Raw genomic sequence first — 19,133 nt, 5'->3', positions numbered from 1 at the left:
CGTGCATTTGTGCTTCATTTATTGTCAAGTTCTGTATAGTTAAGTACGTTTTCATTGTTCATTAAGTTATTTTGTTCGTATAGTGTCAGTATATATAGCTCGTAAATTGCTATTCAGAATTAGTTTTTCGTCGTGTAGTGGAAACAAAAATCTGGTAAGTTTTTGCTAAGTATCTTTTTTCTTTGAGCCTCTGATTTTCTTTTTCTTTATCGTCCTAGTCACTTAGTATAACGTATTCAATTTGTTGCTGTAGCAAATCTTTCATCGTCAAGTCATACTGTTATAGATGAACTCTTCGTTTGCAGCCACGTGTAAATTTCTGGTTTCAAAATACTTTTCGGTGTCAATCGACAGACGATCCTTACTGATGACCATGTAGAGCTATTAATAATACAAGTCTGAGTAAGAAATTGGAGAATCAGAGCTTTTCGAGCTATGGGCGAACAAAGTTAGCAATATATTTAGTGTAAATGTAGGGCGAAAACGTTCTAAATGAAAACTACTGTCATTCAACATAGTGGTCAAACTTTCAAAAGAGTATTTCATCACAACTATTTTTCCACCGTACTTAAGACATGCATAAATCAAATGTACAAACATATAAAACACTGAAATGTTTGATTTGAGGAAAATATGTGCATTTCTTTGATCTTTCAGACCCGTAATCATCGTAACTCCAGATTAGAAGTTCCAGATTAACGTTTCATCGCAATGCGGTGATTTTCAACTCGTGCTATCGCAACTGAGAAATCAAAAGCGAATCGAACTTATAGTTACTCACTTGACCAATATTTATATTTCGTATTTTTAATTTCTTATCTTTAGTAACGCCATCAAGAAAAACCATCATGGCTTTGTACTTTGTGGCATTTGTCATTCTTATGACGTAAGTATACACTTTTTCCTAATGGTAATACTTACATTATTAGTTAATAGGGACCTTAAGCTGCAGGACGGCAACGTGGGCGACAACGTCGGCGAAATTGAGGCGCTTCAACCTTCTATTGCTTCTATTCCCAGCGAGGTCGGAAATTAATTTTTTCGAATTTGATTCCAAGGGCTTTCGCCCGGAATAACCTCGTTCCCAAGCACTATAGCTTATCTATATTTCTATATCTTCATGTATTTCATTAGTGCCATGCGATCCACATATTCTCACCTTCTATTGTATTATTATTTCGTGTTTACCTAGTATTTTACTCAATAAGCATCCCCGTTTTAGCGTGAAATTTCGTCTTTTGGGAGCGCTTTACTTATAACGATCTGCAAAGATAAGCTTTTGGCGTAGCCGTTCTCTTTAGTACGTAAAAATAGGACATTTCACGTCTTACTTTCAGCATAAGACGGCAATGATGCACAGTATTTCGTACATTCCAACGAGTATCTATTGAATAGCGAAATTAGTGCTTTTGTATGTTTGCCGACCTCGTCGACGTTGCCGTCCTGAAGCTTAAGATCCCTAATGACGTTCAACACGTTCAGCGATGAATATTTATAAATTACTCTTTTTAATTGTTTTCGACGACGCCAATCATTCCCGCTGCTTCTCCTTATTCTGAGATACTGCTCAGTCGTTCTTTAGAGAATAATAAAAAAAGCCTTGTTCGCAAAATGTAAGTTTTAGTCATATTACGAAGAAATAACTCCGATTCACAAAGTTGTCCTTCCATGCAGTGGATTCTCCTTTCGTAAAGCTCATTCTATTTTGACTCCGACAATAATTTTTGAAATAGCTTTCTGTCTCTTTAGAGTTTTATTTCACATGTGAAATAAATGTTTGATGGCAGGTCGTCCGCTAGTGAGGGGGACTCGTAGAGAAATCATAAGATTCAAAAAAGAAATTAAAGGCGCAGAAAGTACACTTAGCTAACTGCTTGTTTACAGTGTATTTTACGAATTAATAAACAGAAATGAAGAAATAACCAAAGAAACATTAAGTGGTTTAAGAATCCCAACTGGCAAGGAGGCAAACAAGATTGAGATCAAGATCCCGAATACCCCAGATTCGAATTCTCTGCTGCTCAGGGTTGGCCACGATTTTTTGTAGAATATACTTTTGTTTTCCATGAAGCAGTGAAAGTCCATGGAATTTCTAAACTTTTGTATTGTTCAAAATCTGCATTAATAACATGTGCATTTTTTACTTCAAACAACACAGCGGTAATTTATCAAATTGAGCTGATCAGCGGTAATTTGTAACTCGAAAAACGTCTAATGCGAAAATGTCTGACAGAACTGTAATTTTTGCGCTATCTTAAAATTGGTCACTGTTCTGAAGGGACAAAAAAAGGAAAAATAGAAAAAAATTTAAAAAAATAAAGAAAAAAAATTACGAAAAGAACCCTAGCTGATTCAGTAAATAGAACATATCTTGTAGTGGTTGAAATAAAAGTGATAAAAATGTGATATTTTGTGACGGACTTGACTTGTTTTGGTTGTTTTCTTTGTTAATGTGCATCAGTAATTTTAACTTCCCGAAAAAAAGTTTGCAATAAGTTAAGTGTAGTAATTGAATTTCCATAATGATATATCCAGCCATTCTGCCCGATGGGAGAAGTATTCTAGTAAATAATATATTATATGTATTTTTCTTTTTACTGATGAATACAGGAAGCTGATAGAATTCCAAGGAGTCTCGGCAGGTTAGTTCTAAACACTCATTATAAATACAATAGACCCCTTTTGTTTGATCGTAATAGCTTCCTATTTCAGATTAAACTTCTTTGTGACTTGTATTCATATTCGTGTGTCTTCTCACGCACAACCGTCAAACAAAGGAATGATACTCTAGGGAATTAGACGAGGTCTGAATTGGAAAAACATTACGCTCAATCAAAAAAGGTCTATTAATCATCTATCGTTTGCTGTTTAACAAATTTACGATGGTTGAGCGTGGTATGTCCTCTTATTTACCACGATATGACGTCAAAAGTTGGTCAAAATGTTATGGACTCACGAGGCGTAAGCCGAGTGGGTCCATAACTAATTTTGACCAACGTTTGGCGTCATATCGTGGTAAATAAGAGGACATACCACGCTAAACCATCGTAAATTTGTTTTTTACTACAAAACTCACAAAACTCTAGGAAATAGACTGCACGACAATCTTGCATGACGCCATTTGTTGGTATGGCCTCTTATTTACGACGTTTTTTAACCAATCAGCGCGCGAGAAAATTTACAATTGTGGTAAAAATTTCTTTGAATAAATCTAAAATAAAGCAGTGCTACGTTATTCAAAGCAAAGCAGCCGGTTAGCATTGTGGTCCTTGCTTTGATGTTTATATCCATACTTGGATTTTCAAGGTGTGGTAAAGTGAACGGATAAATTAAAAGCTGGACAAACTGACCAAACTATAAATAATATAACAATATAGTTGATGTTCGAGAGCGTAAATTTGTTTTGGGCCTGCGCAAGGTTTATTTTAGCCCGAGGTCTTACGATATTGGCTATACATCGTTTTTTATTCAGACGTCAAATCAATCTACTCAAGTTTACAAATAATTGAATCTTCAACTGCAACAAAAAAACGTTTTCTCTCTAAATATGACTCTACTCATTAAGGTGAAATAGTAAAAAGCAAAATTAGAATTCTTAGTTAGAAATCAATCCCAAGAGAGCACAATAACAAAAGGGATGTCCGCCATGCTGGAAGATATAACAAAAGAATTCACTGAAAAATCTTTTATCAAATTCTTCCAACATGGCGGGTATGACGTCTATTGCAAACGAAGAATAGTCATTTGGAAAAGTGCAGTGCAATTATTAAACTGGCAATTGGGAATAAAAGCATGAAGTGAACTTGTTTCATCTAACAGACAAACACTGACTTCGGCGCCATGGGCGAGAACATCATTCTTTGAACTTTTGAACTCCCCATATATAACTCTTGATTCTTAAGTAGTTTTGGAACCGATACCTCTTAGACGTTCTTTAGATCTTCTAGCTCTGAGGTCTGGCAATTGCTTACTATCAATCACGTGACGTTTTGGAGTTGACTGGGGGGCAAACAAGCGGTTGACTGGGGGCAACTAGCAGATGTTAAGTAAAAACATGTCAAAATAAGTCCTCAAACTATTGTATTTGACTATTTTCACGACATCAAACCAGAAACAACCTCCAGGATTCTACAAGACATCAAAAAAGAGCTATTACCGGAAGTGACGTCTATTGATAGCAACCTATTTTGCTTTTCTTCACGCTCTTCTATTCATTCATCTGTCATTTTCGCTTTAGAGATGCAAAGATGCCAGCGAGCGAAAAGCGATGGTTTGGTTTGGTTTGTTGTATTTTTTTGGTTTTTGTTTTTGTTGTTTTTTTGTTTTGTTTTTTTCATTTAAGCCCGCAAAATGCAACACAATGCCATGTAAAGTTATAATAGTAGTCATTCCTGTTCACCATTATTTTTAAAAAATGAATATTTTTTCCTATTACTTACATACAAAAAGCACATGGACAAAAAACGGCGCGCAATGTTAATCTGTTAGTAATACGCAAACACGGAACATGACTACTTTTTGACAATTGTATTTTTCAATTTCAAATAGAATGCAAAGGTTATACCATACTCAACCAAGCTGACCGAGCCAAAGGATTTTTCGCAAAAAATGTACTCAAATGTGATAGGAACGATCTTACCAAGAAATGGTATCGCTTCTCTGGTGCTGCTGGCTCCGCCTTACCAACCACTTGTGTTGCTAAGAACCACTGTGGTACCCATGCTCCTGGATGGATGCAAGGCGTGCATCCCACTCAAGCACAGGGGATCGTTACACGAAGAGTCTGTTATCACTGGAGAAACAACTGTTGTCACTGGAACAACAACATCCGTGTGAGGAACTGTGGTGAATTCTACGTGTACGAGCTGGATAAACCACCACACTGTCATCTGAGATACTGTGGCAGCGCTGGACCAGGTATGCAGGACGCATTTTTACAACACGAAGTGATGCATATTCTTTATTTGGTCGAATAGACCATTTACCAAAATGGCGGCCGAAAACTAAAATGACTTAAATTAAAAACTATACCTCCAGACATACCAATGTCCGTAAATTTGCCAATTTTCAACATAAGTTTTTTGCTCGGCCGATATAACACCTGACACAATGAATCGTTTAAGGGTTACTATAGTAGAGGTGCTCTTTCCAGTGCTGGTATTGGTTATTCTCTTAGTTTAGTTTCAACTTAACCGAATTTGCGGCCGCCATATCCATTTTGGCAAGGGGTCTATTGTTTATAATGTGTTGAATACGACGAATGAATAAGGTTTTAAATCAGTTCTTCTAGCGGGAAAAGAAATTTATCAACAAACCAAGCGAAACCTTTTTTGATTCCAAAATTGAAAATGCCATGTAAAGTTATAATAGTAGTCATTTCTGTTAACCATTATTTTTTTTAAATGATTTTTTTCCCTATTACTTACAAACAAAAAGCACATGGACAAAAAACGGCGCGCAATGTTAATCTGTTAGTAATACGCAAACACGGAACATGACTACTTTTTGACAATTTCATTTTTCAATTTCAAATATAGAATGCAAAAGCTATACCATACTCAACCAAGCTGACCGAGCCAAAGGATTTTTCGCAAAAAATGTACTCAAATGTGATAGGAACGATCTTACCAAGAAATGGTATCGCTTCTCTGGTGCTGCTGGCTCCGCCTTACCAACCACTTGTGTTGCCAAGAACCACTGTGGTACCCATGCTCCTGGATGGATGCAAGGCGTGCATCCCACTCAAGCACAGGGGATCGTTACACGAAGAGTCTGTTATCACTGGAGAAACAACTGCTGTCACTGGAACAACAACATCCGTGTGAAGAACTGTGGTGGATTCTACGTGTACGAGCTGGATAAACCACCACACTGTCATCTGAGATACTGTGGCAGCGCTGGACCAGGTATGCAGGACGCATTTTTACAACACGAAGTGATGCATATTCTTTATTTGGTCGAATAGACCATTTACCAAAATGGCGGCCGAAAATTAAAATGACTTAAATTAAAAACTATACCTCCAGACATACCAATGTCCGTAAATTTGCCAATTTTCAACATAAGTTTTTTGCTCGGCCGATATAACACCTGACACAATGAATCGTTTAAGGGTTACTAAAGTAAAGGTGCTCTTTCCAGTGCTGGTATTGGTTTTTCTCTTAGTTTAGTTTCAACTTAACCGAAAAATACCAAAAACCAAAAATACTTGGGAAAGTGCTATTATAGTTTTCTTGAATGTTGAAATGAACAAGAATTGCATTAGAATTTTACATGCTCTAGCTTATTAAATGGGAATACCTTCGAGTGTTAGCCAACTAACTCATTTATTGCTGTATTTCAATAAGCTGATAAAAATCTTGATCATGTTATTTACTTCAAATGTAGGCAAACATTGAATATTATTTGCTGTCAACCAGAAAGTAAAACTATTGAACACTTATAGTTCGTTGAATTTTCCGCTTGAGACACAAAATGATAGAAAGTGAAATAAAGCAAGATCCAGGCAACGCATCGACACAGTGGCAATAAAAAGTGTACTTTATCTTGTTAGAAAGTGGACTTCTATTACTTCTTCATAACAAAGTCACTAAACATGCTTGTTAAATTAAATTTCAGCTCCAACAGTTCAAGCACCATTACCACAAGGTAAAAAACTTTATCAAAATACAAAACCTTACATCATATATACTACGTTTACAAAACTGTATTTAAAGAAGTGTGTTTGGCAGAAAAGTATTAAGCCGTTCCATTATTAGAAAAGAAATTGAAATTCCTATATAAACTTTGAAGAGAATAAAAAGCTATAAGAATACTGCTAGATAAATATCTTGATTTTACTCCTGTTTACAAGTTTATTGGAGTGATACCCAGAGGACTGTAGCTGTGTTTTGCTCTTATTTAAGATTGAATTTCAAGTCAATTGTTTTTATACACAAATATCTCGATCTCGCGAGTGAGAAATTAAATCAAATGCTACAAATAAAATATACCAAATAAATATAAAGATTACACTACTATAGTATACGCGCAAAAGGCAAAAATGAGCAAAATAAAGCAAATGAAAACTCACCAATTGATCCGGTTATACAAACACACAAAGCACATGACCAAATAAAAAAAAGCGCGCAATGTTAAGCTGTTAGTAATACGCAAACACGGATCAAAACGACGTGATTTACACGGAATAAACTGTTATTTACGCATATGGCCTCGACATGAACACTTTTTGACAATTGTATCTTTCAATTTCAAATAGAATGCAAAGGCTATACCGTACTCAACCAAGCTGAACGAGCCAAAGGATTTTCCGCAAAAAATGTACTCAAATGTGATAGGAACGATCTTACCAAGAAATGGTATCGCTTCTCTGGTGCTGCTGGATCCGCTCTACCAACCACTTGTGTTGCTAAGAACCACTGTGGTACCCATGCTCCTGGATGGATGCAAGGCGTTCATCCCACTCAAGCACAGGGGATCGTTACACGAAGAGTCTGTTATCACTGGAGAAACAACTGTTGTCACTGGAACAACAACATCCGTGTGAGGAACTGTGGTGAATTCTACGTGTACGAGCTGGATAAACCACCACACTGTCATCTGAGATACTGTGGCAGCGCTGGAGCAGGTATGCATGATGCATTACAACACGAAGTGATGCATATGTTTTCTTTGGACGGATGTTCTAGTTTCGAGTCCTCTTTTGCTCAGCCTTCCTCTCGGTTGTGCATTAAAATATTCAGCTATTCAACCAAAAATAGTGGCATTTTAATCAACTCGTGTTTTTCCGTAGTACGTATTTTCCTTACTACACAACGGGCCTTCTTACAAGAAAAGAACACATTTGTATGCAATCGAGGCTAAGACTGAGCAAAGGGAAACTCGAAATTGGGGTATTTTTTACAATGTAATGAATACGATGAGTGAATAAGAAGGTTTGATAGCGTTCCCTCTAGCGGGAAAAGAAATATATCAACAAATTCAGCGAAACTTTTTCGTTTCTGAAATTGAAACTGCTGATATGTAGCATTTGTAATATACTTTCATGACAAGTTGTCAATATTTCAACTTAGATAAGTATTTTTCTCTGTATTTGCGCGCCATACTTCGTTGACTTCATAGTTACAAACGTTTTTTATTATACTGTGTTTAAGATTCCTTCTTATTCACTTAGTATATCTAATCGATTACAAATTAAACATTCTTGTTGAATTAAATTTCAGCTCCAACAGTTCAAGCACCAGTACCACGAGGTAAAGAAATTTGTCATAATATAAAACCTTATATCATAACATCATATGTACTACGTTTACAAAATAGAATTTAAAGGAGTGTCTTTGGCGGAAAAGTATTAAGCCGTTCCATTATTAGAAAAGAAATTGTAATTACCATATAAACTTTGCAGAGTATAAAAAGTTATAAGAATACTACTAGATGGATATCTTGATTTTACTCCTGTTTGCAAGTTTATTGGAGTGATAAGCAGTGGACTGTAGCTGTGTTTTGCTCTTGTTTAATCTTGAATCTCAAATCAATTGATTTATACACAAATAACTCGATCTCGCGAGTGAAAAATTAAATTAAAATCCTACAAATAAAATAAACTAGATTATTATAAAGATTACACTACTATAGTGTACGCACAAAAGGAAAAAGAGAGCAAAATTAAGCAGATGAAAAAACACCGTTTGATGCGGTGAAACAAACACACAAAGCACATGGATAAAAAAAAGCGCGCAATGTTAACCTGTTAGTAATACGCAAACACGGATCAAAACGACGTGATTTACACGGAATAAACTGTTATTTATGCATATGGCCTCGACATGAACACTTTTTGACAATTGTATTTTTCAATTTCAAATAGAATGCAAAGGTTATACCATACTCAACCAAGCTGAACGAGCCAAAGGATTTTTCGCAAAACATGTACTCAAATGTGATAGGAACGATCTTACCAAGAAATGGTATTGATTCTTTGGTGCTGCTGGATCCGCTTTACCAACCACTTGCGTTGACAAGAACCACTGTGGTACCCATGCTCCTGGATGGATGCAAGGCGTTCATCCCACTCAAGCACAGGGGATCGTTACACGAAGAGTCTGTTATCACTGGAGCAATAACTGCTGTCACTGGAAAAACAACATCCGTGTGAGGAACTGTGGTGGATTCTACGTGTACGAGCTGGATAAACCACCACACTGTCATCTGCGTTACTGTGGCAACAAGGTTTAGTCTTGGACACTTGAAGTCGTTAGACAATGTGTAACTTCGCATTGAAGTTTAATAAATGAATATGCTAAGGAAATCATAAGCTAATACCAGTAATATAATCAGTTATATAATTTACTTTTACTGAGACTGTTAGTCATAATCAATGCAATCAAGATACCTTGTATCTGATAGCTGTAATATAGATGACGTCATTCTTCAGTTAAAGCGTTCAATGCCAGAGCCTGAAATCTTTGAACATTAGACCAGATAACGCTGGCTGTTATCATAGCACCTCCACCAAAGCTAGTAAGAAAACACAATGTGGACGTTCTCATGGATTTTTCAGAACCTCAACTCTGCAAATGACATAACAAACGCAGAGCAAATGAAAACAGCTATGGAATCACATGGCTACGTACGTGGTCTTTGTGTAGTTCTCTGTGGTTCTTTACAGGTTCTCGAAAAATATATCTCTGAGAAATGGGAAGGACTTAAGGTTTATCAACGACGTTGTTCTAAAAGAGCGCAACATGAAGGTTTGGAGGGCGTACGGCGTTGTAAATGGAAAAACCATACACTATACAGCAAATTTCAATCGACGAAGTCGTCTTCAACTACGTTACCCACTCTAGCAAAGATGGAGGATTCCAGTCAACGGATTCCAGAATTCTGTGATCTCACACCAAGACAAAGTAAAAAGGAAAGGGAAACATGCAAAGACCAATGCTGAATCTCACGAGGATGACAGCGACACTGATGATGACATTAATTCGCCTGTTCAGATCCCAGAAGATGGGTGCGCCAAAACGTTCCAAAGATTTTCATCCCTACAGAAACACCTAGACTTTGGCAAACACAAGTATCTTCAAGAGAGGGAAACTTTCCTTGTCCGAGCCATGTTAAAGTATGCTGAGATTTTAGAAAGGGGGGATGCAAATATTGAGCAAGTCAAAGAGTCAACTTCAGCACCTACTCCGGATTTTCCTCCATCATTGATGGGCCGGGCGTTAAAGTATAGCTCCTCTAGCCGACGTCGACTGACAAAAGATTAGAAGCAATATCTGACAGACCTGTTTCTTCTTGGAGAACAAACAGGAAGGGAAATCAGACCCAGAACAAGTATCAAAAGCAATGAGGAAAACACGTAATGCTGATGGGTCTTTTCTCTTCGACGCCAACAATTATCTGACATCTAAACAAATTGCATGCTTTTTTTCTTGTATGTCTGCAAAGAAAGCTCTTCCATCTACCTCATTGAGCGCAACCGACGATGAAGAAGAACTTGTCGACCTGCTACAGTCATAGGAAGAGAAGGAGTTTGAGCTTGTGCGACAAATCGAGCTTCTTAGGCCCAGGGCAAACGTCGAACTAACCATGAGCTTAATTTAGTCGAACCTATTACATTTGAAATAGGCTCAAGCCTAGTACGAAGTTCGACAAGCCAAGTCGGACATTACGACTCTGGAGCGAGTTTTCGGCAAACGGCGTTTTAAACACGTGCCGAACTAAATTTATAAATTTTGCAAAATAGTAAATCAATCATGCAAGTCGCATGACTTACACCAAAGCCGTGAAAATAACCCATTCCCCCACCTCCCAAACACTCATTCTCCCCCCCCCCCCCCCCCCCCCCTGGCGAGCATGCGCTATACAAAGATGCACAAGACCGAGGAGCTCTGGGTACGAAAATAAATTCAAAACTACTCAAACTGAACATGTACGCGAAATATGTTTGCCTGGTTTGTGAGATGCCGATCTATAGTAAATGTGCTGTATTCGAGAGCAACGATAATGAGCCAGGCTGGACGGTGGGCAAAAGCGTTGCGTTTTGTGAATGCTGCGAGAGAGACAAAACAAAAAACGTTAAGAAAATTAAATTAGAACAAATTAGAACGTTAAAACGTTACTGTGTCAGAACGAACACGCGAACAGAGAAATGCTATTGTAAGGTTCTGGAGAAACCGTGCACGATATAATCTTGGGCCACTGACGACACCTACATTATACTGTGACGGTAAAAAGGTCGTAAAGAAATCAATGTTGTCCACGGTTGTAGACAAGACGTTCAAAGACGCAAAAGCCGGCGGATGCAAGAAATTACGCTGTCGCGCTGCAGAAGGATATATGGGTTTGAGAGCTTTTTAACCGCGTGCGTTCTTTTATTCATTTCATATCTAATTTCTTTCCATTATATTCTTATCCCATCTAGCCACTTTCAAACACAATTCAAAAATCTTCTAATTCAATCCCATTTCATTCTTTTTGGAATTGTGTCTCATCTTGTCCCATCAATTCTGTGAATTTTATATCCTTTTATATCCCATTGGTAAAATACCTAGCTCGACCCGACCTAATTTTTATACTGTTTCATAATCCCTTCATCTTATAAGACCCCTTTTCAAATTTTTCCATCTTACCCCATCTCATCGTCCCATCCTATCCAACGTGTGTACAGTAATATTCTGCTCCCGAAAATTAATTACGTGCATGTTATTTAGATTGATTCAACTCTTTTCTGGTTGCCCCTCCCCCCCCCCCCCCCCCCCCCCCCCTACAAAAAAGAGACCGATTTGTTTTCATGGACCCCCTTCCTGATAAAAAAATAGATGGTCCCTTATTCTATGTCTGCATTAGCAATATGGTAAGGTATCTCCTTATTATAAAGTGCGAGAGACTTTATTACAAAGAGAGACAGCTTTTTTTATTACAAAGTGCGACAGGGTTTATTACAAAGTGCGACAGGGTTTATTACAAAGTGCGACAGTTATTACAAAGCTGTACGACAAAGTTATTACAAATTGCGACAGGTATTACAAAGTGCGAAAATTATTACAAAGTGCGATATTACAATAATGCTTCCGTTTAATCCTGAGTTACAATCATAGCGGAGCTCCCGCGCGGGCCACCATACTTAAGAAAAAATGGTAAACCATCGAGTTGATTTTTCATGGCTTGGCTGACGTCACTTCCGACCGTCCGTCCGTTCGTCCTTCCGTTCGTCCGTTCGTCCGTTCGTCCGTTCGTCCGTTCGTCCGTTCGTCCGTTCGTCCGTTCGTCCGTTCGTCCGTTCGTCCGTTCGTCCGTTCGTCCGTTCGTCCGTTCGTCCGTTCGTCCGTTCGTCCGTTCGTCCGTTCGTCCGTCCGTCCGTATTCACGACACAGGAATCCCGCTTGATGTCAAAGCAAAACTACCCACAAATGCGGCTCTCAAATGCACAGAAAATATCGCTTTACGACAAGTTATAGACCAAAAGCAATTAAAAAAATACTTTCATGTAGTCAAAGATGGATCAAGAAGTGTTCTTCAAGAATTCAGGGTTGTGTTTTTAAGCAAACAATCGTATATATATATTTTTTGACATTTTTCTCGACGAATCGACAAATCAAAGACTTTCTCTCAAAACTTTTTATATTTTTATCGATAAACTTAATTTACTTTAATGCTGGAGAAAATATAACACGAAGTGCATATTATAACAAATACTCGTCCTTTATTTAGCTTTGTAAATCTTTAACAATTTGGTTGTTTTTAACCAACTATCGTATGTTTTTCGTTCAAGAAAAATGCAGCTTTGTTCGCCTCCTATCGCGGGGTCCCATCGGCAAAACAAAGAAGACTTTTATTCAATAATTTTATATCTTTCTACAGATAATTTATTTAATCATTGAATGAAATATAAATTTTTACCAAATATTCAAATGTTTATTAAACTGTTCAAATAAGTATGATTATAAAAATGAGCATAAATTTGTGTTGTTGAGAGATGTTATTGTATAAAGACCTACTAGACTTTCATTTTAAAAAGCTAAAGAATATTCAAAAACATTTACAAACGCCAATTTTCTGCCAAAGAAATTAGTCATTTTGTATTTTGCATTGCCTTTTGCATTATTTTCTATTTTGTCTCAGTTGTTCTTGTCAACTGTTTAAATGAACGTAAGCTTTGTTTTTGGGGAACTGCGAAGCAAACCTTATTTTTTGCTCACCTTAACCAGTTTTCAAGTCTGTTTTTTAGTCTTGATTTGTCCTAAATCTCCAGATTTTCGATTTCAATGAAAGACGTCCGAGGTAAATTTCACTAAACTTGATATTGTATTGGATTATCTGTAGTTAGCTTTCCTTTTTTTTAAGTAAAAGAGATTCAAAGCCTAAAACTGTCGGCCTTGGAAAACTTTGTCGAAGAATCTTCCAAGAACAAAATTAGCCCCTGGGGTTGGTGGTGAGTTGTGTACAAAATTCCTAAGTGGGAAAGTATACTCGCGCAAGAAAACAAAAAACAAAAAACGATGTTGAGCATTTCGATTCAATTTCACTGCATGGTTTTTATCATCATCTCGAATAAAAAATAATTGAAGATTTTTTCCCCGATCTTATTTTTACCTTTCAGTTTCATTCAAATTGTTCTCCCTGTGACTTCCGTATCGGGAGCTCCGCTTTTAGGCAAAGACCATCATTTAAATCATCGACCAGCGAAGTTTCAAGCCATTTAAAGGTTAAGCATTTCTGTAAGACCTTGCTTAAGCGACTCTAAATACATGTTTAAGGGAAATAAAATTATTTCGTTGTGATAGAATTGTACAACATACACTTAATGTCTGGTCGCGAGGGAAATAGTTCTGGGGAAACTTTAAGACTCGAGGGAAAACAAAGCTAACTAATTTCCCGAGTGACCAGGCATCAAATCAGGATGCTTTGCGGCCAACCCGATTATTGGAATCAGAAATCAGGAATTGTACAATAGTTAATTTAGATTCCTGTTTCAGAAATCAGAAAACTTACTTTTCGACACTGCCTAGGTATATTGCATGGGCGAAAATGCAAGTTTGAAGGAGAGAATGCAGGATTTTGGAATTCCGTTTCCCGAATCAGAAATCGCATTTCGGTTTTCTGAATCACGAATCAGAAATCACAATCTCGCTGACATACGACAAAACACCACGTGAAGGGGAGGGGTGACCACTTGAAAATACTCTTACTTCCGGTAACATTATCTGCGCTCTATCACCCCACCAATACCCCCCACCCCTAGTCCAATAGTTGTCGCTGTTGTTGAACTGTTGTTGATTTTGACTACTTGTCATTCATGAAATTTGGGCGATGCTTAAAAATTCGTATATCCATAACAAATCATCATAACACTAAATCCTTCCATATTATAGTAGATATATATCTTATTCAAAAATTAGTAGCCTTAAAGTTAAATATGAACTTATTTATATCTAGATATTTCAATTTTACCGGCCATCGATAATCGACTTTTCCCAGTTGGCTAAAATATGGCTTAGGAAGAAAAATCAAAACTCTCAAAAGTTAGACTTCGTAGTACTATAATATTTGAGTACTGAAGAGAGGTAGTTCTTACAGAAATTAAAATAATATTTTGCGGCCAGCAGGTTTTGGGAAGCGAACAGGTCGACAAACTTTCAGTATTTTTGAGATTTAATGTATTACGTCAAAAATGTACAAATGAGTTTTGAATGCGATTTGATCTTTAAATATATATAAATTCACTGTTTAAACTAATCTAATATATTCTAAAAACATATTTAACCTCACAAATTGTAAAAAATGGTTTTAGAAAACAGTATCGTAATCGAAAGACTGATTTCACAACATGCCTTTATATTAAACTGTAAGGTAAAATGCTGTATACGGTCATAAAATACAACGATAAGTTCACTCGAAATAGATAGACTTTCTTTCAACGGTTTCACAAATAAAAATAGATGAAAACTAATAAAATCGAAGCTCAAAATCTAGTAAACTTAATTACTTTTTAAGCTTTTCGAAGAATAGATAGATGTGGCAGTGCGCCGTGTGGGATGGGCTCGGATATCAAATAATTTTTGTGAAAGGCTTGTATGGCACTCTTCTTCAGTCGTTTCATCTAAGGCTCGTAATTTACTTATTACGCATGTTCTTTTTCGAAGAATAGTTAAGAGTAGGTCTCTGTAAGACTCAAGCAAAGTGGGAAATGAAATTTTTTGACCACCCTTGAAATTTGGTGTGCGAGTAGGCCTTTATATGGGATTCACAAAAACAACAACAATTTGGTCTCCAAATGTATTGTTGCCATGGAAACGGCAAGTGTTTTATGAAACCTTAATTTCCAATTTTTGGAATAAATTAAACCCACTCGAAGGTAAAATTCAATGCTGTGTTTCTCATACACGTTAAAATTAATTTCCTTAAAACTTTCGTCAATTATAAAGTATCTTTTCTAGTTTAGAAAAATACCAATTATTGTTAGTTTGTTATTTTGTACACGAAGTATTCGTGCCTTCAAGTAACCAATGTACCAACTGTTTTAGCAACAAGCTAAAATGGTCAAAATGTTTTTTGGTCGTTCTCCAAAAGTATTGCATTTCTAATATAGAGGCTTGGTGGGAAGTTTTCTGAGACATTGAAGTTACCAAATCGTGCAAAATCTCTGCGGGTACAATCATCTTTAGTCCTTGGATAGTCAAATTATGAGGCCTAAAATTCAAAATGTCCTAAATTCAACCCTATCTAAGCTTCAAAAATTAGCACCAAAAAGATGTCAATAAGCTAAACAAGCATTAGAGGTTGAAGGGTAATACCTAAATAACAAAGTTCTAGCAAAAAAATAATGTTCTAGTCTGCAACAACGGTAAGATTATTTTTTTATTCAAAGTAAACAATGGGTTATTTGCAATTTTCATCATTTTCGACCTACCTTTATCGTTTCATCGTGACTTTTGTGGTGCTCAACTTTCCAAATTTTCACAAGGAAATGTTTCTTGGAAACTCAATAAGCATTTAGCGAACTAACCTTGGTCGTAAAGAGCTAAAATCCAAGAAATAATTAAGTGGTTCTATAAAGGAATTTTAACAGAATATACAAGTCATCGAATTCTCGTTCGAAGCAATACAGCATTAATAGTTTCTTCGAGCTTCAAAATTCCTGTATTTCGTGACAGAGTTACCTGTAAGCTGTTATTTAACATGAATGATGAACTTTTGAAGGCTACAAATTAAAAAAATATGCTTATTTTGAGAATATTTGAAAAAAAGAATTCTTGATCTAAAGTTGTTGTTCTCATTTTCAATCGCTGACCGGAAGTTTGGAAAAATGAATGATTTTGTGGTGGCCAGACACCTTCAAACATTCGGCCTTAGCAAATGTACTGATATAGTCAATGAATCCCATTTATTACTCTGCCGCGCAGGCAAGTATAATTACAGATAATTCATGTTCAGCCAAATATGGCCCATTTTAACTCACATATTACAACATTCAATCTTATATGCGTACAATTCGCTGACCGGAAGTTTGGAAACTAATGATTTTTTCTGATTGTACCTGACAATTCAAGCGACTTCCTCTCCAGTAAATGCCTAGCTTATCACGATATTGGTGGTATATAGAAATTTATTAGAATCTTCCAGTGGTATGTCAAAAAATCCTGTTGCGGGGTAAACTTGCAACGTCAGATCTAGGGGAGGGGTGCATGGGGATTTTGTTCCCCTTTCCCCTAGATCCCTAGATGAGTTGTTATCTACTGCATTATTGGCGTTTGAGTAAGCAAAGGGTGCATCCCCTCCTAAAACAAAAATCCTGGATGGTGTCTTCCCCCATAGAAAAAATCCTGGATCCGCTCCTGACTTGCACGGCAATTATGTACCAGCATGCGAAGAATAAATTCTTGACAAGAGCGCAGTGAAAACAGAAGTGAAAGATCGCCAAGGTAGTCGGCATGCATACCACAAGATATACTCCCTCATCTTCCGCTACTAAAAACTCCTACAACTCTATTTTCACTTACACTTACACATACACGAAATTATTACGTTCAAAGGGGGGCTAGCATGAAAATCTTCCGAAATTTAATTTAACTTTAATTTAACGAATTTTTATAGGTGTCTGTGAAGTTATACACTCAACACCAAACATCGCTCCATACATTTCTTTGAAAATATATTCATGTTTTACTCTTTTTCTATTAAACCCAAAGGTCCGCTGAAAACTTAACTTTCGAACTTGTGTTTAGACTGAGTATAAACCTAGCGGACATTTTGATTACAAAATACAAAAAATGTTGGGAGCGATGTTTAGTGTTGAGTGTATGACGTCACAGACTCCTATTACCACAAAGCCATTCATTTTTCCAAACTTCCGGTCAGCGGTTGAAAATGAGAACAACAACTTTAGATCAAGAATTCTTTCTTTCAAATATTCTCAAAATAAGCTTTTTTTTTTTACTTTGTAGCCTTCAAAAGTTCATCATTCATGTTAAATAACAGCTTACAGGTAACTCTGTCACGAAATACAGGAATTTTGAAGCTCGAAAAAAATATAAATGCTGTATTGCTTCGAACGAGAATTCGATGACTTGTGTATTCTGTTGAAATTCCTTTATAGAACCACTTAATTATTTCTTGGATTTTAGCTCTTTACGACCAAGGTTAGTTCGCTAAATGCTTATTGAGTTTCCAAGAAACATTTCCTTGTGAAAATTTGGAAAGTTGAGCACCACAAAAGTCACGATGAAACGATAAAGGTAGGTCGAAAATGATGAAAATTGCAAATAACCCATTGTTTACTTTGAATAAAAAAATAATCTTACCGTTGTTGCAGACTAGAACATTATTTTTTTGCTAGAACTTTGTTATTTAGGTATTACCCTTCAACCTCTAATGCTTGTTTAGCTTATTGACATCTTTTTGGTGCTAATTTTTGAAGCTTAGATAGGGTTGAATTTAGGACATTTTGAATTTTAGGCCTCATAATTTGACTATCCAAGGACTAAAGATGATTGTACCCGCAGAGATTTTGCACGATTTGGTAACTTCAATGTCTCAGAAAACTTCCCACCAAGCCTCTATATTAGAAATGCAATACTTTTGGAGAACGACCAAAAAACATTTTGACCATTTTAGCTTGTTGCTAAAACAGTTGGTACATTGGTTACTTGAAGGCACGAATACTTCGTGTACAAAATAACAAACTAACAATAATTGGTATTTTTCTAAACTAGAAAAGATACTTTATAATTGACGAAAGTTTTAAGGAAATTAATTTTAACGTGTATGAGAAACACAGCATTGAATTTTACCTTCGAGTGGGTTTAATTTATTCCAAAAATTGGAAATTAAGGTTTCATAAAACACTTGCCGTTTCCATGGCAACAATACATTTGGAGACCAAATTGTTGTTGTTTTTGTGAATCCCATATAAAGGCCTACTCGCACACCAAATTTCAAGGGTGGTCAAAAAATTTCATTTCCCACTTTGCTTGAGTCTTACAGAGACCTACTCTTAAGGACCAGATAAAAGGAATTTAGATAGTTTGATGAATGAATTAGGATAAGAAAATTATTTGTTCAAAACCAATTTTCACTTTTTTTTCTTTTTTGAGTACAGAAATTGCGATTTTTATCTGACTCGCCCCAGTCTCCAATCGGAAAAGTGTCAGTTTTCGACTATTTTGAGATATGTTTTCAAGATAAATCAAAAATGACAATGGTGACCCCCATGCATGCTCGTCATTATATATCAAAATTTGAAGGAAAGTTTGTTGGATAGATTTTGAAATATTTTGATGGGAATAGTTGACATGTGTAATTTTTGGACGTTCGTAGAGGCGCACATACCTACATTTTTCACAAATAGTTCAAATAGTGACCCCATCTTTTTATTGCAGTTTTTTAATGTCCATACTGACATAATTAATGTTCATGCAAAGTTTCAGGACAAAGTTATTGGCAAAATTTCTTTCAAGGGAATTACCTTAAAGTTTACGAATGGTTAGAACAAGTGGCTCGGATAACCACCTATAAATGGCGGTCCCGTCTCTCCACAATTCATCATAATTAACCAATATCGGAGGGACTTGTCGCGGGTCAGAAATTGATCTTTTATTTAGGCAATATTTTTCGGTAGAAACAAACAAACAAAC

General features: G+C 36.4%; 1 pseudogene; it reads left to right on the top strand.

The window, feature by feature from the left end:
* Positions 1 to 4,239: 4,239 nt before the first annotated feature.
* On the top strand, positions 4,240 to 10,265 carry LOC148907134 (uncharacterized; annotated as a pseudogene).
* The last annotated feature ends 8,868 nt before the right edge of the window (positions 10,266 to 19,133 follow it).

Source organism: Actinia tenebrosa, unplaced genomic scaffold, assembly GCF_029948245.1.
Source record: "Actinia tenebrosa isolate PJP-AT-01 unplaced genomic scaffold, QUT_ActTen_1.0 PGA_scaffold4__44_contigs__length_22323623, whole genome shotgun sequence".
NCBI classification, from domain to species: Eukaryota; Metazoa; Cnidaria; class Anthozoa; order Actiniaria; family Actiniidae; genus Actinia; species Actinia tenebrosa.
This window is presented reverse-complemented; position numbering and strand designations above follow the sequence as displayed.